Source organism: Amphiprion ocellaris, chromosome 9 (genome assembly GCF_022539595.1).
Source record: "Amphiprion ocellaris isolate individual 3 ecotype Okinawa chromosome 9, ASM2253959v1, whole genome shotgun sequence".
Lineage (NCBI taxonomy): Eukaryota > Metazoa > Chordata > Actinopteri > Pomacentridae > Amphiprion > Amphiprion ocellaris.
The window spans coordinates 5,977,172-5,997,893 of NC_072774.1; the positions used below are offsets into that span (position 1 = coordinate 5,977,172).

The following is a 20,722-nucleotide window of genomic DNA, read 5'->3' on the forward strand; positions in this document are numbered from 1 at the left end:
CAACTGAACCTCCCCTCCACCTCCTGCCAGTCATTCCTTCAACCTCCTGCTCTGTCAAACCCCTCATGTCTCCAGTTGTGTGGGAAAGGAAGGCCCTGGAGGGCCCACAGCACCCCATTCATGCGCCAAATCCATGCTAAATAGGGACTAGAGGAAAGGCAACAAAAGATGACAACAACCCTATCACAGGCTGCTGTAGCTCACCATTTCTGACAGCTTTCCAGGGGAAGCCCAGGGAGGAAAAACAGGAATGCCAGGAATAGAGCGTGGAGAAAATAGGTAAGGAGCAGCTGCTCCCACCTCCCTGGACCCTCCACTATGACACACTCATCTAGAGATGAAACGCCTCACACAACAGCCTGTTTTGCTTTCCATAATAACAAAGTGCAGTGGGAGCTCGGTGCCTATCGCTTTCTAGAAATGCTGTATGCAGCCGCAGAGGGAGGCAGGGCAGGGAGAGGAAGAAAGAGGGACCAAAGGACAAACAGAAAAGGACAGATGAAAGGAGAGAGCAGTAGACAGAAAGACAGAGATCTGCTTCCTGTTTACAGAGAGCAGAGGAAACAGAGCAGCAGGCCGCTAGACCACTGTTAACAGGCGTAGCAGCAGTGACAATACAACACAGACTCACTACCTTCCCTCCTCTGTGTCCTGAATGATTACACAGACCAGATTTAGCCTAAAACTTCCACATCCATCCCTGCGTATCTTGGTGACATCTGGAGACGTCCACATCTCCGTGCTGTCTCTGTTCTGGCCGGCAGCCGTGCTAACAGGATCAAGCTTCAGTGGATGCGTGCCCCCAGCTGTGCGTTCAAACGCTCCCGGCAACATTCCCAATCCAGGACAGACTTCCTAGCAATTCTACCCAGCATGCAATCTCCCCCTCCTGTGACGCAGTGGCAATGTGTGGATTTAGCACATTTTCCAAGCAGCACAAAGCTGTGTTTTTTTTAGCTGCTGACATTAGTGATCTGATAATTTAATTGCCATGTAGCTCTTAGAAATTCATTTAAAAGATGCATAAGAGAGATTACTTTGAGGAAACATCTTAAGATGTGTTTTAAAGAAGCTAAAAAAGGGTGGAAAAGTCCAAAACAATTACATAATGACTCATTTTCTACCTTAAAAGCAGTGTCTGGCTGGTTAGTATATTTAGGGAGTTAACCATCTCAATCCCAAAAACTGCTGTTTGGTTCAAAACGCATGTCATCTTTAAAAATATCGCCAAAGCTACACCAGTTATCAAAGGAAGAAATTTTAAAAAACAGAAAGAATCAACAAATTTTCAACAGTTCCATCAGAAAAATGAAGACATTTAAGGTTAAATTTGAATTATGTCATCAAAACAACTTAATTGTACATCTTATTTTAAATGTTGTTAAAAATAAACTGTTTAGATCAGAGTCTGCAACAAAAAAAAAAGGTAAATATCCAGCTGAATTGCAGGCTATGTCAACATATAGCAGAGATGAGACAAAAAGAATGACTGAGAGCAAAATAAAACACTTGATGAACAGAATAAATGCAGCAGGTCTCAAAAAAAAACATACAGAACAGCAAACTGTCTGCAAGTTGTTGGAAGATACATTCAGCATGGTGAAGGATCTTTCCAGAAATGATGTTCAGAGTTGTGTGAAAAGCACCAAGTTTGTAGAGGTTGTAAAAATGTAAACAGTAAAATAATTATAGCATGGGGAGTCACATTTTTTTTCCCAGTATTGGTAACACGTGGGAGCTTGGTAAAATCCTGTACAGATTCCAGAATTTTGTCAAATTTTGGCAAAATAAATAACCAAAGAAATTCAACTTTCACTTGTTCTTTTGAATGATTCATGACATAACTCCGCTATACACCAGCCAATAAATTTCTGAGTTCTCTCCTTCTAGCCATGGTTGCACTAATTCCATAGAGGTGCAGGAATTTATATTGCAGTGAAAATTGAGCCCACAGGGAGTAAAAATGTGAGAGGAGCATGATTTACTATTGCTTTAACTGACTTTCATAAAAAGTCTATTAGATTTGGATGTTCCAACTTTAACAAACGCACATACAAGTGAACACAGTGACTAGAGCAATGAGGAAGATGTGCAAATAACCAAACTGAACTATACACACTTGCAACAGTAAATCTCTGCCCTTCAATGCTTACACAACATGCAACACTAACATGGAGCAAAATGTGTTAAATAGGTGCAGATATGCTAGCTGCTAATAGTCTAACAAAACGTCAGCAGTCCCCGAGTTAGCCTGACATTATACTGTAATGCAGTCTGTTGTTCTTTTACAGGAGAAAATGGCGTCTTTTCATATTGGCGTTCAAAGTGTGCCATTAAAGGCCACTTAACAAATAAAAATGCCCTCTACTAGCCGTTATCCATCACTGGCAGTCGGCGGCATCATGTAACCCGCCTGTCTGTTTGCATCCACGGTTCCTCATTAATCCTGAACAAATTTAACACTACTGGCCCAGTTCAAGTGGTTTGATCTATGAGACCGTATTTCAAAAAACTGACACTCAATAGGCTATTGGCTGCTGCAAAACGCACAATCAATCACCGGCCAAATATCTAAATTTACACATACAACTCTGCAGATGCACACACACACACACACACACACACACACACACACACACACACACACACACACACACACACACACACAGATACACACATTTCCTAAACAAGCCAGTCCTATCAATATTTCATTTAAGCAGCTCCGTCATGCAGTCAATAGCCCCGGCACACACACAAACACACAATCCTCGCCACACTACATAACCTCCAATAAGCCTTCATTGTGAGTTCTAAATGTTAAGCAATAACTTTGGCTTAATGGCTGCAGGTGGAATCCACTATGAGCTCCAGGCATGACTAATCTGGCCATCCTCTTCCAAATCTAACCTTATTAAGAAGTCATACAGATTGTCATCTCTATTCCTATTCTGCTCTGCCTCTGTATACCCTATCCTAATAAGATGAGCCTCACACACAGTTTAAGATTCCCATGTTTGGATGTTTTTTGCCCGTGTATGTGCACAGAAAAATGTCTGCAATGATAAAACAGCCAAAGCATTGTGCTTTGGGGTATGTAGAAATGTACAGAAAATGTACAAATTAAAGATCTTAAATGCAGGGTGGTTTGTGCTTCACTTTGTACAGCTGAGAAGCATTTTTTCCCCCTACAGCAAGTACAGAGGCAGTATCCTGCTGTTGTCTCTGCATGGCCTGTGGAGCTGCAGCCACACTGACCCACATCCCAGCCTCTGGCAGGTTACACTGCAGCACATAAAACACACACTCGCAAACACACGTGCACGTTCACAAGATACATGAGCACAGCGCATATGACATCTGTGGCTTCTCAAAATGCAAAATTTCTGATGGCTTAGCACACACGCCCACACATACTCTGAAAAACAATAGCTGTGTTGTTCTGCAGTCCATCAGCCAGGAGTGACTGTTGATACGGCTATCAGTGTGACCGGGCCAGAACAACTCGACTCAAGGAGTCCTCAGACAAACAAACACACAGACACTCAAGAGTAGCAGCCTGGTAGCAGATAAGAGCTGGAGATGGATGGTTGTGTATATGCGAACTTAGGGGGGAGTGCTGCACCTTTGTCAGAGTGAGCTTGGGGCAGATAGCTCACTGTGTCACACAACTAAGACAGAGCTGCCACTGCAGAGCTTGTCCTTTCTGTCCTCCTAGGTCTTTCATCTACATCCAAAAGGTGCAGATACTTTTCTATCTGGGATACAACTTGGGCTGATGAACATTTTATGTTTTAACTAACCTTCACACTAATCTTTGAAAAGCATGGTTACACTTCTGTTTACTTCTCTTTATGTGCAAAACTGGCTCATGCTGCCCTTGTTTGACCCTCAGAATCCAAAAATGTGCCAGTTGCTTTGAAAGGCATCCATCCATCCATTGTCTATCAATCCTCATTAGGGTCGCGGGGGGGTGCTGGAGCCCATCCCAGCTGACCTGGGTCGAAGGCAGGGGACACCCTGGACAGGTCGCAATCTACGATGTGCAAAATTTACCAAAACTAAGTTCAAAATCAGCTGCACAGTGGTTCAGTGGTTGGCACCGTCGCATGCGTGGGTTTTCTCCGGGTACTCCGGCTTCCTCTCGCAGTCTAAAAACATGTTCAGGTTAACTGATAATACTAAATTGCTTATAGGTGTGAATGTGAGCATACTTGTTTGTCCCTCTATGTAGACCTGCAAGGACTGGTGACCTGTCCAGGGTGTCTCCTGCCTTCACCCTGAAAGCTTGTTTAATGCTTGTCCGCGAGGTCCGTGCGGCTCAGTGCGAATGCCACGCCCCCTCATACAGTCCTTCTCAAGTGGAAAATTTCCACGTCTTGCACCTCCAAATTTTTGTAATAACGCAGGAGGAGACACACGGAAAAGCAGGACATCCTAAGTTCAGAAATACAAGCATGTATACGATTCATCACACCGAGATCACCGTGCTAACCAGGTTGTGAACAATTCACGGCGTGAAATTAAAAATAACTGCTGAAATGCAACTATTTGGTAAAATGCCATGTTGTAAGTGTTGTAAACAATGGCAAACTTCTTCTACTCTAGTGTAGTACTAGAGTAGACTAGGTAGACGCGCTTGCGATACACTGCCCCCTACAGTTTGGGAGCAGACACCGCATGAAGTATAAAGTCACACTTTCTCACGAGCGGATTTCCAAGCGTCTCATTTCCACGCGTCAAGTTCGTGTGGAAAGCATAACCCAGCCTGAAGTCAGCTGGGATAGACTCCAGCACCCCCGCGACCCTAATGAGGATTAAGCGGTGTACAGAGAATGGATGGATGGAAGTTTAATATCAATCCAATTCAGCATAATCACTTTATGTACCATATCTCACTTAAAAATTAAACAAAAATTAACTGTTTGCAATCCAAAAATTATGCACATCTTGTGGTAACTGTGAAGCTGAATTGCAGGCTGTTGACACAGAGCAGAGAAGACACAACAAGAGAAACTGAGAAAAAATAAAACATGTGAACAGTAACATGAATGCAGCATGGCTCAAAAACAGTATACAGAGGAGCAAGCTGTCAGCAAGTTGTTGAAATATACATTCAGCATGGTGAAATATCTTTCTCGAGTTGGTGTGCAGAGCAGTGTGAAAAACGCCTAGTCTCTAGAGGCTGTGAAGGAAAACAGTAAAATATGTACAGTATGTGGAGCTATCATTTTTTCCTAAGTAACACCTCTCCTCCTAGCCATGGTTGTGTTGTTTCCACAGAGTTACAGAACTTATACTGCAGTGAAAAAAATGAGCTCGCAGCAAGTAAAAATGTGACGGGAGCAAAGGAAGCCTAGAAATTGTTTGAGGTTTAGATGATTAAATGTAAATATTTTCTGGTTTCTTTCCTTCTCTATGACAGTAAACTGAACATTTTTGGGTTGTGGACAACACAAGACATTTGAGGATGTCAGTTTGGTCTTTGAAAAACACTGATGGATATTATTATTATTATTTTTTTTTTTTTACAGTTTTCTGACATTTTTTAAACTAAAATAAAAATAGATTAATCAATAATATTAAAAAAAAATGTTAGTTGCAGCCCTACTATCAGCAGTGGAAAAATCCAGAAGTTATGACTGAACTGACACAAAATACACTTTTTTTTTTTATAGTACACACTATCACATCCCGTACTCACTACAGAGGAGATTGACACAAGAACGCTGTGAAAGTCTCGGCTTTTCAGAAAGATCCTCAGCAACAAACTATACCGCACCAAAATAGCAAGCATATTTGGCAGCCAGTTTTAATCCGTGTTTGTCATCTTGATTTCTGCAGTGAAAATGAAACAACAGCTAACCACAACATAGCCTAGACTTGTACGCACTGGAAATCCATCTGCCATCCATTATCCCTATGGATTTTGCTGCTCGACTCTCAAAGTCCTTCACTGAACTAGACGTGATATTTGTTTCGTCAGTTGTTGCTGTCTGTTGATAATGGGTTTGACGACAAACTTTTAATCAGTGTCACTGCTAATCAGCATCATGCGAGGCAAGTGACTTTATCAACAGCAAGATCCTTCTGTTAACTGTGCATTGTGTAAGCAGTAATAGTCTTCAAATAAAAGCAGTGTGAGTCCATAACGAGGTGTCATACAGGTACAAACAGGTGCTGCTACACTGCATTCAGCCATTACAGTTTGACCAAGGCACTACAGAGGCTACAGAACTGGAGTTAATCTCTGTACGGAGCCTGCTGCTCCTTAACAGTAAGCCTGGATCAAACACAGCAGACAAATATCGCCACAGAGATCAATAATGTATAACTTAGCCTGACCACCACTGGCACACAAAATACCATTACTGTTTGATTGATGGCTACTGCATTCCGGTACAGGACTTACACTAAACATGAATATAGGGACCCTGATTAGAAGTTTACCTCATTATTGCAGCTTTTACCTCATATTACATAGGTGAAACATGAACTTCAGTATCTTATCTATCAGCCACACACTCAAGTTCTCAACTGTCAGGTTCTTGGAGGCAGCAAAAATCATTTTTCTCTGATAATTTGCATTTTTCAAGACTGACTTCATGAGCTCATTATCTATGACAGCCATAATGTATGACAGATTTTCTCCCTGGTTCATTTCTGCAGTAAAGACACTGGGAGATGCTGTCAGCTCGTTTTCACTTGTCATGAATTTATTTCCTCCGTGGCACCAACGCTCATTACACAAGCATTCAGACACTCCCGCGGGTTAAACTGGGCAAGTCAAATACACTTAAGGCTGATTAATAAGGAACTACTAACTATAAACCATTGATGTTTTATAGCCGAGTACATACCCAGGACTCCAGCGTGCAACACTAGAAAGCCTGATTTGACTTTTTTCAAACTAATTTTTGCTCATACACCTGTCAAAGTCAAGTGTGCTGCACTACTGAGTGGAGACTAGAGGCTTCTCTGTGCACAGCTTTGCAGCATCTACTGCGGATGTGAGGCGTCTAGGGAACATTAATAAATTGTAGCATCTACAAATGTAAGTGAGTTCCGCATGCGAAACGTTCCTGGGGCAACTCGAAACTGCGGCTAGCGAAAACAACCTTGGTTACACTCCCACTCTAAACACTCACGAGTCTCTTCATGCACATCAGTCACACCGTGCCACCCACCATCACAAGTAAATCCTCAACCTGTGGGAAACACGAAGATATCATGAAACTGCCCACACGGAAATGCATTTGTTGCCGAGAGTGCGGCCAAAGCTTGACTAGGAACAGAGCTCTTGCTGTCATGTTCCGAATTTCAAAAGCAAACATGAAATGTGCTGTGACAGGTGCGTGGCCACCAGAGCAGCCCACACAGACACATGGAGGAGTCAGAAATGCTAATAAAAGCTACCTTTTATTGACTTTTAGTCCAAGATCATCCTTATGAAACAGAACAACATGTTTATCTGCACCGTTACAATTATTTCCACAAATGATCACTGTGGTTATGGTAAAAATGTCTCATTTAGAACCAAAAGGTGTGGCAAAAAACTTTTGATATATAAAAAGCATGGCGCACCAGTGCATCAAATGTAGATGTTTCGTCAACCTGGCACCTATTTGAATGAAAACTGCTCACCTGGTACACAAGCCAAGAAAGCTATAGCTCCCAGGTTTACTTTGGTATTGCTTGGCAAGAGCCACTGCAGATGCGTTTCAGTATTTCACTTGCTAGAAACACCTGCAGACCTTCTATTGTCCCACAGACTTCACATTGGAATGACATCAAGCAACTCACTTATCAAAGGGAAAATATGAAATGTGAAAGAACCCAATGGATTTAAAATTCATAACATTCTAAAGCCGACCTTATTTGAAGTCTGAGGTGTTGCAGGTGTCGGTTTAAAGTTTCTCTATCTGTGTCTGTAATACCACAAGTGTCCACTGAGTAAAAATGCAGACTGAGTGGTGGTACAGATCCAGCTTCCTTTACATATCCATGCCTAGACTACAATGAAAACAGCTGCTGGTCTAGCAAACTCTGGCAACATCTACATTAAGACAGTTTCATTTTAAACCATAAAACTTCTACCTTTGGCAACCACACAATCTGAGTTTTAGGACCCCTAAATCTGAAATGTTTGGAAACGCTGCTGACGCCACTTCAGTTTGAAGACTTCATAGGTGCATTTTATTCTGGTTGTGCAAAAATCCGAGATTTCTGGAAACAACAATGGAGACACCCATGTTCTCTTTCTGTTTAAGCCTTCACTGTCACTACATTCCTTCATCTATTAATCACACTCCTATTATATGACTGTTTTCCCAGTAGAAAACAAAGACATCTGCCTTAACTAGAAGTGGTTAATTCAATTTAATAACACCTAAGGCTACCCTCTTGTGTACAAAAGCTAGCAGCTGTTGTGCAGTTAAGCAAAACTCTGGTCTTACTTTTAATGATGTCTGGTCTTCCTCTGCAGTATTTACGACAACTACACAACCAACCGCCTGCTTCATGTTTAAACCCACAGCTGCATTTTCAGTGTACATGAATGATCATATGATATGCCTTTCGGGGTACACCAGTATCCACAGAAATTATTTCTGAAATGCAACTAATGATGTAGCCCAAGACTACAAACGACTCATAACTTACCACTCTGTTACACTGTGAGGATGATCATGATTAACCATCAATAAATCAGTTGTTGTGAAAGATTTTACAGATGAAATATATGTTGGCCAATAAGGTAGAAAAAGAAAGTGCACACGTCAAAAACTGTATTGTAGATTAGCTGTAGAAGCTAGTTATGCCATGAGGTGGAGCATCTTGCTGTTTCCTGTAATTCCATGTTGGCAAGCAGAGAGCATTGTAGGGGTTAAGCTAGCAAGGGACACCATAACAAAGATTTACGTGGCGGTTAATGCCTCCCAGCCACAATACATATTCATGAAGAGCTCTAGTTTACAAGGATAGCATTCCTGTAACTGAATGTATAATGTGGCCGAGTTGCTGTCACTGCAAATATTATGTGTCCATAGTTAAAAATGGCTTTATCAGCATATGAAGAAAGACACCCTGTACATACTTTGTTGAAACAATTAATGAAACATTGATTTGATTGGTAGTACAGTTGACTATCAGTTAAGTAAACCGTTTAAAATCTGCATCCTTATTACACTGCTACTCTGCTGATCTGTTGCATGGCTATATTGCGAACACATATTTGTCAATTTAAGATCCCCGTTGCTTTTTCAAACCCAATTCACAGAAAAAATACAGCCTTGTACTTGGGTAAATAGAGTAATCTATTAAAACAGGTAGCCAGAAAAACTGAAAATTCCCCTTGCATTAAAGCCCTAAAAAGCCTGAGAGCTGGATGGACAAGCCAACACACACTCACAAACTGTGTGTAACTCATTAAAAAAGCATACAAACAATTATTCCAGACCAGTGGGAGCAGAGTTGTGTGTGCAAGTATGTGTCATACAATTGTTTCTTCGTGAGTCAGCACAAATTGGGCATATTCCACTTCCTCCCATGGCGATTTTCAGGGGGTTGGGCAAGAAGCACAGCTTTCACCATAGTAACGCTCTTTTTTTTTCCCTGTCGAGTCGTATCTCAGACTGAAATAGATGCAACATAAGGACACATGACCTGAACGCTCTCACAAAGAGGGGAATTGTTGGAGCTAAGCTGAACACCACGTATAGCATTACTCAGCACTAAGAGGCTGAGCTGCTACAGTCCACAATATTTCTCTCTATTGAGGTGCTCAAGGTGACTCTTAAAGCTTTGTAACGCCCCTGCACTGATTCTTTCTATACAGGAAATCATTTAATAAAACAAGCAGTAAATTAACTTCAGCTGGAGCTGCATATTGACAAAATAGCGCTGGCATGTGTAGGTGTAACAGAAATATGTAAAAACACATTTACAACAACAGAAACACATTGCAATGTGAGCTGTAATCCCCTAACAACATCTAGGTTTATTTGCATTTCACTCACATGATTTACATACAAACTAATCAGTAGTCAGTTGATTGATAACATGAAAAAAACCTCAATGCTGATAATTTTGTGCCCTGATACAGTGACTTTGACTGTATCAGGACATTCCAATAGCACAGATACATCTCAGCTCACCTACAGAATAAAAGCTCTTGCCGGAGGGCATTAGGCTTCACACAAGACTATCTCATGGTGGCCCTTGGCTTCCTAAACTATCGCAATGCTCTCTGCTTACCAACATGAAACTGGCAGTAGTTTGAATGACTGCCTACAGTGTTAAACAGTATGCAGAGGAACCAGTTACAACTACTACTACTTGTCAGTCTGTATCAGTTTAATTATTAACAGCAATTAACTGATTAACCAGTAATCACCAGACAGTGTTCTTGCTTCCTCTTTTACTCACTTGGGTTGAACTATGAACCCAACGTTGACATATTATATGATGTCAATGTCCTTAAATTTTTTCTTTCTGCAAACACCCCAAAACCAAAACATTCACAGACTATACCACACACCACAAACAAAGGCATCAATTTGAGAAAATGAAACCAGCAAATGTTTGGAATTCTACCATGTAAACTGACTAAATAGAAGATCAAAAGAGCTGTCAATTAATTTACTATACACTGACTAAAACCCCTTATAAAGTTGCCAGTGATACAGCTTTAAAGAGCTGCCAGAAACTACAGAGTTGGCATATGATACTATAGTATGGAGTTAATCACATTGACTGTATGTAAAGATGGACAAAACCTCCTAAGGGGATTGAACCGCTTTAGGTGCCAGCCTCATTTGCACATTAGAGGAAGTTTTTTGCCCCAGTGGTTGCCGCTTGATTCATCGCTACCACAAGCTTATTTGATCCAATGCCAAAAATAGGCTGAACTGCAGGCTGTGTTTGGACAGAGCAATGAAGAAAGACGCATGGAACAAATGAGAGACATTAAGAGCAAAATAATTGAGCAATGCAATGAATAAATGAATGAGTAAATGCAGAATAGCTCCAAAATGGTACACAGTGTAGCAGGTTGTAAGGAATTTGTTGGAAGATACATTCAGCATGGTGAAACATCTTTCAAAATATTGTGGAACATAGTGAGAAAAACACAGTTTGCAGAGGTTTTTAAAATGTAAATTGTTAAAGATCTACATGATCTAGAGTCACTATTTTTCCAGTATTGATAAAACTTGTGGACAGATGTTGTACATGTTGATTCCATGGTTGTTGTTTTTTTTGCCACTTTGGTGAAAAGGGTGATCTAATAATCCAAACATTTGTTTTGTCTTTTTATGATTTATGAACATGAGTTCTCTCTACTTTTAGCCGTGGTTGTGTTGTTTTCATGGATGTGCTGGACTTTTTACTGCAGTTGAAAATAAGACGACAGTGAGCCAAAATGTGACACTAGCATGAAAACTGCTCAGTGTTTACATTCATTCTGAATGTTGATCACATTTTTTCCCTGTTATCAGTGGCAATACGAAGCATCTTGTGAAAAACAGAAACAGAACACCATCCAGACACCGAGCATCACTTCATTTAGAGAAGCAGCTTATATTTGTATTTGATGAAAGTTCAGGGTTATTTTTGCCAAACTGTGATACAATCCAGTCTTAAACTACGCTTACATCACTGTGCTCTTACCTCATGATGCCATCGCAACTCAACAACACAGGGACATAAGCAACCAAACTGAGTACAGAAATAGCCCATTAATTCCTTGTCAGAGGAGAACCAATGCAGAAAACAAGAGACTGCAGCAAAGGAGTTGAAATAAACCTCCGCTGAATACTGGGCTAAATCCTATTTCCTTATCATTAAGCCAGCAGAAACACTGTGTCCATCCAGCTGAGCCACAGTGACTGTGACAGACTCTGAATCATCTGTACGGGCCCCTATACGCAGCTTAAACATACTGCGCCATAGCTTACGGTTGCCCATGGTTGTGCCTGCAGCCACAACATTTCCATCGAAGCTGTTTATGAGGAGTCAAAGTACAGCGAACGAGGCGGTGACACGCAAGGTCAATGACTGACTAACTCTTCACGTGAGGAGCGTGATTTCAACATCAACAATTAATACTCTCGAGCATGTGTGCTCAGTATAGGGTTTATGTGTTTGTGTTGGCCTTTAGTTGGTTCCAGCCTGAGAGGGAGTAGGGAGCTGGCAAGACTCCCTGGTGGCACTGGCTGACCCACTTCTACGCAACTCTATCCCTAATGTGACCCGCTGGAGAGCCAGAGGACACGCACACACAGGCCAATCACATGCGCATATGTGCACGTGCGAACACACTCGCAGCTGAAATTGTCTGACTACAAATCCTAGAGGACTGAGAGGCAGGAGGGGGAAAAAAACTGCTAAATGCTGCCAATGCATCTTTCTCATCCCTCTCTGTTTTCTGTTTCTCTCACTTTGTCTGAAGATCAACCATGTAGGTCTCCGCTATCTGATCTCGCTAAACTAGCCATCAACATCTGGAGTGGGTTTCTGTAAGGTCTACACTGAATCTTGGCTGCCTGTTACGAGTAGAATAGCTGATGGAATACTAAAAAGGCGAGATAAACAACATTTTTTTCCAATTAAAAACAGATACATTTAAATTTCAATCATATCAGTTCTACTTCCAATTCAACCAGGGGCTTTCTTTTGACCTCAAAACACTTTGTCTACATGCCTGTCAGTCTTTAATATTACTACAAGTAGTGCAAAATTTACTCGACTGTGCTTTCTGCTGCTTTTAAGTGTAGCAGTAAGTTTGACTGATGTAGCCTGATCAGACAACATTATTAAAAAGAAAAAACCCGCCTTAGTGAAGTACCGGGTTAGAAAGCTGTCAGTAATCAGATGCTGCACTGACAGATGATGTTTGTGCAATGTTTTCATGTGGGATGAAGATTTGATTTTTAAAAAACACACAAATTTCTCATAAACAAAGTTAACCTGACTGGAGCAGATAACACAAGAGGTGTTGCTACATTTGCTCCAGTCTGTTCATGACAATATGCATCCATATCAGTGATTTATAATTTCATTTCAGGGTCCCAGTTTCTCATTTACTTGCATTTGGTCTGCAATGAATTATCAGTTCTGTTATTATTTTTTGATTAACTTGTCAAATGTTTGGTCTATAAAACCACAGACTGTTGAAATTATTCAATACGGTGTCCTTGAGGTGATGTCTGGTGTTTGTCGCAACCAATACAGTAAAACTCTTGAGCATTCCATTTAAAGAGAATAGACAAGAGACAGGCTGATATTTTCTCCACACTGGAGAAACTGATAACAGAATTTGACATTTTTCTGGCAAAAATCGCTGCCACCTGTGCTGTTTGAGAAGCACTAACTAAATGATTATCTGAGCATTTTCTTCAGTGTTAAGCCCCTCTCAGACATGCAATCCTTTCCATTAATCTGATGACATCTGAACGTGTCGGCTCCGTGTTAACACCTAGTAGCATTTCATATCAGTTTCAGCACAACATAAGTCTCGACTGCATGTCATCACTTTAACAGATAGGCACACACAAGCAACATACATAGAAGTGTGCGAAGACGTTTGTGGAAGACCTTGACTACATTTCAACATCAGTATTGGTCCAGAAAAAGACAGTTTCCTTATTCGCTTTGCTCTACAGTTTCACATCTTTTACTACCTGAAACAAGCATTTTTAACAACCTTTACTGTGATGAAAACAGACTCACCAATAATGAGTCAATCCAGACTTTGATAAAATGATAAGAGCTGAAGTTTACTTTGTTGCTTACAGCTGTTTGTAAGAGTTTTTCCTCTGAGTTTATTAAATATCTACAGCATCAAACACTCGTACACATAGAGTAACAGTAGTAACTTCATTGATCAATTATAAATTATCCCTGATGTGGAGACAGGATGGATCAGAATCTAACAGCAGATCTGTGTCACAATGTGTACTTTTACTGTAGTTAAATCTTTCGTTACGTACATACATAGTAGTCCTCAGTTTGAGTACTGAGCTCCATCACACGGGATATTTGCTATTTTACTGCTGGTAAAGTAGTAGTTAGATTATCATAACATACAGACATAATTTTCAGTAGTAGTAAGTAGATGAGGCTGCTGTTGGTTTAGATTTAGTGGATGTACTGTCCAATCTTCCACAAACAGCAAATATCTGACATGTACTGTGGCTCTGTCCGCTAGTCTGAATGAAACCGTGAGGAATACTAAAAGTGACCGACGCCTGAATGTCATCGTTTTAACAGACTGATGAAGCCACAGTGATGTATTTTGTGTCTGAAAAGGTTTATAGTTACATTTTTAACCACTTCACAGCCTTTGTTTGGTTTTAAACAAGCTGCTGGGTTAAATAACACAACAAAGAGCAGAACTGCAATAAGTTCAGCTCACAGAAATGTGTGGTTTGCAGCTAAAAATACTAACCCGCTACTCGTATAATGTCAGGTCTCAGCGGCTGTGCAGGCAGGAGCCTGATGCTTCACCGTCTATTTACATATGTGAGCAATGGCAACGCAACAAAGCAGGGTGACCTAAGTTTTGGGGAACCGGCGGGCTGGTATGAGCTCCTCCTGCATGTGTCTGTTTATGTGCATGTGTGTGTTTGCATGTGTGCCTGATCCGGCCATAGTTTGGAAGGAGGAACAATGGCATTCCTGTGCTCTGAGCTCCAGGTGGCTGTGGAAACCCAATCCCAAACCAAGCCTCGCTGGCACACAGAGTGCCGGGAACGCCGAATGCTGCTGCCTCCCTCCGGAGACATGGGCCAGAATAGAGCTATTGTTCCTGACCAGCTCGGAGCAATAAATGCACCACAGCCACGCTCAATGACAAACACCAATACATTCACAAACAGAGTGGATATTAAGGGTATTTCACCTTTAGCTCTTTCATTTTCAGTTTTATACACTACTGACCCACAAAGGCAGGGAAAAGGCCAGTTTATACAAGCTACTGATTTCTGCCAGTTACTAAAAACACATACTTGTTTTTTAAAGATTAAATTAATTACATTCCAAAGCATGTCATTATGATGATTATAACCACTTGTATTGCCATTACACAGCAGAAACACACACAACCTATTACTTACAGACGTCTTCTATATGAGCTAAAGCCACAGTGACGCACTTACCGATTGTTTTTTTCCCCCACTTTCTATACCTGTGAGAACGTAATTGATGTCATTCACTTTCTAAGAGTCCACATCTAATTATCTTGTCTCATAAAATCCACATCCCAGACAGAGCTTGGTCAAAATATCCCCAGTTTTTTTGTTTTTTTCTTTTTAAAAAAACATCTCAAATCAGAAATATGGACACACACTAGCGCATCTGTGGTGGGTTGAAATCAGAGTCCACACACACTCACAGGGCAGGAAACGCTTCATGCCGACTCCACGGCCTTGAAATGAGGAACATGATTCATTTCCTTTCGATGCTGGACAGTCATGCCTGAGCACAAGTTCAGATATACAGCTGTGAGGCAAGATCCTGAACATGAGACAAATGCAACCCGAGTCAGGAGCACTGTACTGCTCGAGAACGTGCGACTCATGTGCACTATGGCTGCAAGACATTGGGGAACATATATATTTTACAATACAAAAGACACAGGAATTTTCACCAGATTATTGGCTATTCTGAAAGAACTAACCACTACAGAATAATTGAAGTGAATTTGTAGTGTAGTGCATCTATTTCGAAAATAAATCATCTTTAAAAAGCAGCAAAAATTTGTTTGTGGCCTGCTTTGGATGGCATTTAAATGCGGCTTTGCACTCGTCATACAGAGCTTTGCGTGCTGTTTAAAATCGTCAAACAAATTAAGAGTGCTGCTTTGTAACACCGAGTACCTGTATCCTTTCTGCAGCCAAAATATTTGCATACAACTGATGTTGCATTTCTTCCTGCAACCAAATCTCCCTTTTCTCTCCTGCTCATCGCTCATTTTGCTGCGCACATGTAGAGTCTGTGCACGTCAATGAACTTAATCTCTTGGGAATAAAGTAAGAAAAAAAAACTTAAATCAGAGGAAATCATGTTCACCAGACTTCTCTTGGAAAGTAAGAGTGGTTTCTTTTTGTATACAGCAGCAAAACAAAAGTTGCCATGTTTGATATTTTTTACTTGATGTTGCAATGTCGATGCTGAAGCAACACATCGTGCAGCCCTAACATGCAATGAACACATTACAAGGCAACAATCACACAGTATGATCAAGTTAGCTCTTGATTTTTGCAGGTAAGCGGTGGAAGATCTTCCTCGTGTTCACCATTGGACCGTAGCTACAGGTAGCACAAAAGGTAAAGCAGCTTCCCTCCAACAACGCAGCATATTCTCCTCCTGCACTTGCACAGGAAACGCCACACACACATACACTGGGGATAAATAATAAATGCCCCTCTTTTCTCTCCCCTTAAGGAACATGACAGATTCATTTAATTGGTTCTCTGTCAATCCTACATCTTCATCGGCTCGGCTCCTGCAACTGCAGACTCTTGCCGGATTGATAGCGAAACCATTTTCCTATCTGAGATAATTACAGCATTGTTAATGCATCCTCACTCATGCACGCTCATTCTCTCTTCTTTCACTCGCTCAACGAGTCTCTCTTCCACACACACATGCTTCAACCAAACCCTAAAAATAAAAGGTCTCTTTGTGATTGGATTGGATTACATAAAATGTGATTAACCTCTGTTTAACTGAGGTTAAAATCTGCAGGCCACCAAAGAAGGGAAGCTTCATTCAAGCCACTAGTTTTTTTTTTCTTCTTCTCCACCTTGTTTGTGTGGAGCTAAGCTAAATCATCTGACCTCTATCAGACACTGGAGACTCAACAGCCGCCAAGCAGAGGTTAAATTCCAGGTTTACAGCTCATCTTTCCAGGTTGTGATGCAACACTGGAGCTCTGCACACTCCCTTGTAATCACTTTAATGCCTTTTTCCTCATGCATTTGCACGGTGAAGACAAGCAGGAAGAACATGCATGCATGCGTGCAGGCTATCTGATAACTGTCTCGTTTGAATAGACCGTTAGGGGAAACAGTCGCTGCAGTCAAATGCCGCAAGTGTTGAGATAATATACATTAACCTGGCCCATTCAGCGGCACCACGGATCAACAGTCAAGGTTGAGCGCTACCGTTAGATGCCGACCAAGTGTTGGAAACGTCTGCTTTTATTTAATTGCGGCTAATTAGCAGCGGGTAAAGTGTTGAAGTCGCATCACATCCTCGTTGCTTGGCTGCTTCTGTCAACATGAACCCCCCCTCTGCCCTGCCGTAGCGCCTGGCTGCCGCTGCTAGATAAGGGGTCAGAAACAAGCCCGCAGTGGCCGTGTGGGTGTTAAAAACAGACACAGTATGAGGTCATTTTGATTTATTTCAAGCTTACCTGGAGTGACGGGTCGCCTCGAACCGCCGCGGGCTGGGGAACCGACACGGCACAAAGTATCGCGGCTAAGTTAGCGGGTTTGGCTAGCTAGCTTAGCGGGCTAACGATGGGGGGAGTGAGGCTGCTTCTCCGTGTGTCGTCGAGACAAACCCTAAAAAAAATAATTAAAAAAAAAAAAAAAAACAAAATACAAGCCGGCTATGTGAGGGTTTTTTTTTGCGGCTGCTACCAGAGCACCGTCCAGTGTCAAAACCCGGAGGAGGAGACATCCATTAAAGCGTGTGGCGGCTCGGGGGGCTCAGCAACGCTATGCGGAGGGAAGCGCTCTCTCTGCGGGCGGACGTGCTGCCGCTGCCTCGGTGAGTCTGAGCGGAGCTGCGCTGCTGCCGAGGAGCGGAGAGGAACAGAGGCAGCATCACTGCTCATCCCTCCCTGGACTCACTCAACCCGGAAGAAATACTGCCACTGATCCCATGCTCCTCCACACAGCCCCCAAAATACAGCATTACATTTTTTTAAAGCATGCAGGAAGCTAATAATTTATGCAAAAGCTGCAGAAAATCTGAATATTGTAGCTGAACTGCTAACTGAGGGACATTTTTTTTTATGAGACAGTTTCTCATATTGGAGTGGCACAATGTCTTTTATCTGTTATAATACAAGTCCTGAATTCAGAATGTTACTTAAAAAGGTTCCTCTTTTTTTTTTGCAAAAGTACATTAGAATTCATATTCAGAATAATGACCTTTATTATGTAAGCCTCATAAAAAATTATGATTTTCAAATTGCTGATAAAATGCAATTTAATTACATAAGATATTAAAGCACTTAAGTCAGAAGTGTCCTTTTCGTATCCCAGGCTGTTATAATAAAAGCCCTGATTTTAAAATGTTACTTACAGGTTCCATATTGTGCTTTTTTTTCTATAAATGCCATGTAAACGCACATGAGAACTCATGAGCAGTATAATAAGCTTTATTATGTAGCTTACATTTGACTGAAATCTGGTAAAAGTTATACTTTAACTGATAAGATAACTCATAAGATAATTACAATCTAATTTACATAAGATAATATGGCACTTAAGTCAAAAGTGTTCTGTGCCAGGCTGTTCGTATAAAAATCCTAAATTTAAAATGCTACTTTAAAGGTCCCTCTTTCCACAAATGCCATGTACAAGTGTACGAGAGGTACATTTGAACTGAAATACGGTATATCAAGCTTTACTCTGTAACTTACATTTAATTAAAATCTGATCAAGTCTGTTTATATATAAACAAAACCAATTCACAGCTCATTTAATCTCATAGAATTTCATACAGTACAGTGAAGAAAGTCCTTGCTTGTTGGTTTCACATTAAGGTTTCCACCATCTCTGAATGCCCCTCAGTGTTAGTTTCCACAGAGCTCTGACCTGTGAGTGTAAGATCAAAGCTAATGTTAGCCACATTAGCTACACAAAGTGCTAACACTTTTTCTATTGTTATGGTGACATTGCCATGAATAACCAAAGTTTACCACTGGGTGTTAAGTTCCTAAGATGCTAGGAGTGCATGAAGACTGTTGTGTTTACTCTTGCAGCCAACAGCAGAACATTTGGTGAGTTTTGTTCACCGGGAAGCAGTGAGGTGGCAGAGTCAATTCCTCAGCTGGAACATAGCAATAAAGTAAAATTTGTACTCACTTGGAAACTGGAAGTCTATCTAGTTGTGAGGGATTGAGAAAAGTAAGCATCTTCATATCTTAACAGCTGTAATTTTACATCTTCAAGTTTATAGCAACCACAAAACTCAATAAAAATGGACTTTGACCACACGAGACTATCAATTCAAAACGTGTAATCTGTAATGCAATTAAGAATTTAGATGATAAATGAATCCAATTACAGGTGGCGGAACCAGAAAATTAAAGGCTGAGAGCATTACTCACATTGAGGAGGTGCAAAAACTGTCATTTTTGTAGTTACTCTCTCTTCTTATTAGGCAAGACGGCCACGTAGAAGTACATGGGGACTCATATATAGTATTATAAGCTTTGGAACGGTTGCTAAAATGTAGCTTTCTTTGTTTGTTAAAAACATAGCTATATGCAAGTGACAGGTAGCAGAAATAAAGCAGCCCAGACAAACATTCTCATTTGTAAAAATACCAATGTTTCAGGTGGATATTATTTGCAATTTTGGTCTGATTTTGTTTTTCTGGGATTAACAAAAATGAGCAAAATGTGTAAAAATAACTATTAAAAAAAACATTATTCAATTCTTAATATACATAATTTATTCTTTAAATAACTTTTAAAAATTCTATTTTTAGCCAACTTAACTAAAAAACTTAACCTAAAATTTAAGAATATGGATTTTTGATGTAGTTTTTGTTACATTTCCTTTTTTTTTGGTTTGTTTTTTATAGTCACCATGTATTTTTTTTCTGTGATTTTACTAAATATTATCTAAAATATGCAAAACTGGTAAAATGACAGTATTTTTATTTATTTTTTTAAATTACAATTAAATTAAATTAAACTTTTTTTACAGTGTCCACTTAGAAGTCATTAACACACCATGTAAATCACTGGGCTACACACTTTAGCTAATAAAAACACACACTAATGCATTCTTTGTTCACATAGAAAAACAGATGCATTTTTATTGTCATCTGAATGAGAACCTCTGCATTAAACTTCTTGCTGAAAAATTAAGCTGCATGAGTAATGGAGTGACGTGTCAAAACTTAAATCATCCAAACGGCCTAATCAAAATAGTAATATTAATAAAACACCCATTAAAGTCAAATCAATGTGACTGTATTGATATTAAGCTCATCACATTATAAATGACAGAGGAGAAGCCTTGTAGTTTTGAAGCAAAGTCAGAACATTTTTAACTGCACCTCAGGGAAGCTGCAAGACTATTTCAACTGGGACTTTCTGCTCTGTAAGTTTTATTGTTCCATAAGAGCAAAATGTAGACAGAGACTATGATAAAATGAGAGTGCAGCGTTTTAAAATCAACCATATGTGGAACCTTATGTTAAAACTTAAGGCAAATAATCCAGCAGATGTGCCAAAATTCAAGTAAAACTCATCATCCACCTCTTACACAAGTTACAAATAAATATTTCTAATTATGCAATCCATTGGATAATATATAAAAAAAACAAACCCTGGTTTATCCTGTTTTAACCAAAAATAACCTAATGCCAATGATATCTATCTTTGACCCTGAGGGAAGCTGCTTCTTTCATGTGGAGAACAAGAATTTGAACTGACACATTCCAAAGTTTTTCTTTCACTGAGGCAGAAAATATGAAT

The 20,722-nt window shown here is 40.4% G+C and overlaps 1 protein-coding gene across 1 annotated transcript in view; it reads right to left on the reverse strand.

The window, feature by feature from the left end:
- Nucleotides 1-17,858, reverse strand: part of galnt1 (UDP-N-acetyl-alpha-D-galactosamine:polypeptide N-acetylgalactosaminyltransferase 1) — a 71,143-nt gene extending 53,285 nt beyond the window's left edge. The window contains exon 1 of the mRNA XM_055013780.1: nt 17,414-17,858. The gene's annotated coding sequence lies outside the window, so the exon portion shown is untranslated. The remainder of the gene's footprint in view (nt 1-17,413) is intronic.
- Between the last annotated feature and the right edge of the window lie 2,864 nt (nt 17,859-20,722).